This window comes from Trachymyrmex cornetzi, unplaced genomic scaffold (genome assembly GCF_001594075.2).
Source record: "Trachymyrmex cornetzi isolate Tcor2-1 unplaced genomic scaffold, Tcor1.1 scaffold113, whole genome shotgun sequence".
In the NCBI taxonomy this organism is placed as follows: Eukaryota; Metazoa; Arthropoda; class Insecta; order Hymenoptera; family Formicidae; genus Trachymyrmex; species Trachymyrmex cornetzi.
Genome location: NW_017295687.1, coordinates 260630 through 264944, shown reverse-complemented (window position 1 = coordinate 264944; position 4315 = coordinate 260630).

Here is a 4315-nt window from a genome sequence, read left to right as displayed (position 1 = left end):
TATGTACCAGTGATGGGCCGTGTGGGAATTATTCTCACATGGGAATGTTCATGCGCATGCGTAAGCTGACGTCACAGTCACGTGTCGGCAGCTTTCACAGGCCGCGGTCCGATTCACTTTCACAACGCTTAAAAATCATTTCATCCTTATTGTTTGTCAAATGTTAAACGATGTTCATGAGCGTTGTCAGCATGAATTGGACCACGGTCACAGACGTATCTGAAACCGTTAGGGTGATGTCCCATGCAGCGTATCGTGCGTAAGCGGATTCGCGTATCGCCAATCACAGAATTATTCTCTTAGATATGCTTGCGAAATTTGCAAACAGATCTAAGAGAATGATTCTGTGATTGGCGATACGCGAATCCGCTTACGCACGATACGCTGCATGGGACATCAGCCTTAGCCGTTAGGTGCCCGTGCCGGCTGTGCCCCGTAACCTTAGAACATATACACATGGAACACTCATTGCCTATACCGCCAATGCATTGGGCTGAAGCCAAGAGATAGGTGCGAGAGAGAAAGGTATAGAAGACCTAAAATTCGCAATGCGCATGTTCAGTTCCGTCATTCCGTTCGTCAATCCATTGGAACGAATGAAACAACGTAATAGATGGAATCACCTGACGAAATTGAGCATGCGCATTGCGAATTTTAGGTTTTCTATACCTTTCTCTCTCACATCTATCTTGGCTTCAGCCTGAGCGTCCTATTATCATTCCATGTGTATATGTTCTAAGCCCGTAACTCCGGATTCTACAATAGGTGTTTTAAGCTTTAAGCCGTAAGAAACTGACCAATTACAGTCGAATCCGAGAAGAATAAGCGACTGTGATTCGCCCATTTCTTATGGCTTAGGCTTAAAACCCTATTGTAGATCCGGGGTAAAGGGCTTTAAGTCTTTACGAATTTTCGTCCATTTTTTGCGAGAGGTAGGTAATCTTTGTGTAACAAAAAGCAAAAATAAACAATTGCGCAATAGAAAATTATGATAATATAAGTTTGTTCGTGTCGTAATAAATCAGCTGCAGACGTAAAAAATAACAAACAAATACTTTTTTTATTATTATTCGTATTAACTATTTATTCTATTTGTTTAAAGGAACTTTCTTCTCTTTGTAACTCTCTTCTTATTTCCTTCCTTGCTAGAGGCCTAACGATACCTCAGATCTTACCAAGATATATACATTACTGAGCAGCCATAGCGTTTGCTTAGTGCGCATGCGTCACTTTATTCCTACACAGCCCATCACTGACCTCTGGCAAATGTAATAACATTTATCCTACTGTTATAATCGTTTCTATTGTCTTCGGGGATTGGGACGGTTGTAACAAAATTCCATATAGTCTTTAAACAAACACAACTTTTTCCTAGTTATATAAAAAAATTAAATCAAAGAAAATTTTGTAGCTAAATAAATTCTACATCTAAAGATACAAACTTTTTAAATGTAAATATTATATTTTAACTGTTATATTTTAACAGTAATACTTCAAAGTCAAAATATTACTTTTATCCCCGGCGTCCTCTATAATATCGTCTAATAGTGTATAAAATGTACATAATGTAGATATAAATATAAAAATATATTGTAAATGGTATATAACAGTTAGATAATTTCACGAAAAATTTATTTATTGCATTCAATTTTTAATTGTTATTCAGCGCGCGCATCATCTGGAATCGAAGTGTTCGGTGCATCGCGAATTAATTAATTGCAGAATAATAAATTAAGAGAGTATATCTTTGAATTTTAAATATAGTGTATATATGAGCACTCTTTGATATTATAATTGATTTTAAAAGCCGTCGAAGAAATATATACATACATAATCATTGTAGAAAAGTACTGCTGCGCAGTAGTATTCTGAGGCACTACAGTATCACTGTACTACAGCAGTAATGAAGTGGTGCGCAGTAATGCATAATAGTGCAATAGTGCTATAGAATTTTAGAGATAAAAGCGCACTTTTATCGATAAAAGCGCGTTCTGAATACGGGCCAGTAGCTCTAGACCGAGCATTCGAGGAGTGGGGATAACCCTCATTTAGAAAAGGACGCACTCACTTGGTGCAGAGAGCGAATCAAGGGAGCGGATTTAGCCGGAAGTCGCTGTTCGCTGGAGTGAGTAGGAGATATGTTAGAAGCGTGATGGAACATACGGTACTGCACACACTAGTATTGTACCGCACTAGTATTGTGCATGTGTACATGTATGTACATACACACATGCACATTTGTGGAAGTGCACAAATAAATGGCGGAACCAATCAGAGAAGAGAACGCTCTCCGCTCCACTCTCCCTTGATTCTTTCTGACTTGGTGCAGATGCGTTCTCTCTCATTTCGCGCCTGAGTATAAAATATACTTCTGAAAGAGGGGATCAAACCACGAAGAAGCTCGGCGGGCTAACCTGGCTAAAAATTCCGAGACGAAATACGTCCGTCCCGGTTCGCGCTCGTTGTGAGACTCACAAAACATATAAGAGGCTCTCTTCGCCGATCTGACTGTAAGCTGTTAAGAGCCCAGACACAAGCTTTTGCATAACGTATAATGCATAGTGCATAAGAGAATCAACCAATCGAAATTCTTCTTTTCCATGAAATGAGAGGAAAGGAAAGATTCTGATTAGTTGATTCGTTTATGCACTATGCATTATGCTTTATGCAAAAATCTGTGTCGCGGCCTTAAGGCCGCAGCACAAACTTTTGCATAACGCATAATACATGGTGCATAAGGGCCTGCGCACAATAGAGGAACAAGAATTAGATATTAAGATTTCAACCTATCAGAAACTGATTACATCGGAATACACGGTTTCTGATAGGTTGAAGTCTTAATATCTAATTCTTGTTTCTCTATTGTGCGCAGGCCCTAAGCGAATCAACTAAGGGTATATTCACATAAACTTGCATAGCCGCATAAACATATACATAAAGAAAATTATCCAATTGCAGTTCTCTTTTAAAGTCGTACATAAAATGTGATTGGATAATTTTCTTTATGCATATGATTATGCGACTCTGCAAGTTAGTGTGGAATGGCCATAATCAGAATCTTTCCTTTCCTCCCATTCCATGGAAAAGAAGAATTTCGATTGGTTGATTCCCTTATGCACTATGCGTTATGCAAGAGTCTGTGCTGCGGTCTTAATGGCCGCAGCACAGACTTTTGCATAACGCATAACGCATAGTACATAAGCGAATCAACTAATCAGAATCTTTCCTTTTCTCCCATTCCATGGAAAAGAAGAATTTCAATTGGTTGATTCCTTTATGCACTATGCATTATGCGTTATGCAAGAGTCTGTGCTGCGGTCTTTACATTGCAGTTTCTCGTTCTCTCTTTCCATCCCCTCTCTCAGAGGTACACTTTATACCAGTGCTCGTAAAGATTTGCACATTTCGGGCTGATCCGGCGAGCGACCCCCACCACCGCTCGAGGCTCGGCGGCGGAGCCGCCGAGCATTCATGTGACGCTCTGGTTTAGGAGCGTCCCTATACCAGAAATATGCTAGAAGCGCATCTTCTGCTAAATTATTATTGAAACATGTTTTTTATTAAATAATTTCTTTCTATTAACATAAAAATTTCTATTGTTAATTTATTCATTGTTCCTTGGTGATATACTTATATCTTAACGTAGTTTTCTAATACATTACATAATTATGATAACGTACATTTCGACAATATCTTTCTGCATCACCCGTGAGATACTATTGTAAGATGCGCTTTTTTAAAATATGGTTTCCCCAGTAGGCCTATTCCACAAAAAGAAGAATCATATACTCGAATGTAGCTTGGCAGGAAAGCAAAATTATATATCGTATTATACGGTATATAATTTTGATTCTTCTTTCGATTGTTCTTTTTGTGGAATAGGCCTACTGGGGAAACCACATTAAAAAAAATGCATTTTACAATATTACCTCACGGGTGATGTGGAAAGATATTGTCGAAATATATGTTAGCATAATTATGTAATGCATTAAAAAATTACGTTAAGATATATGTATATCACTAAGGAACAATGAATAAATTAACAATAGAAATTTTTATGTTAATAGAAATAACCCTTACGAAAAAATACATTCTTGGCGGTCCGAAATAACACCTAATTGAATGTTAACTCCCAAATGAACCTCCAACTTAAGGATTAACACTCAATTTGAGTGTCATTTCGGACCGCCAAGAGTGTATTTTTTGTATGGAAAATTATTTAATAAAAAACATGTTTCAATAATAATTTGACGGAAGGTGCGCTCCCAGTATATTTCTAGTATAGGAACGCTCCTGAGCCAGAGCGTCATGTGAG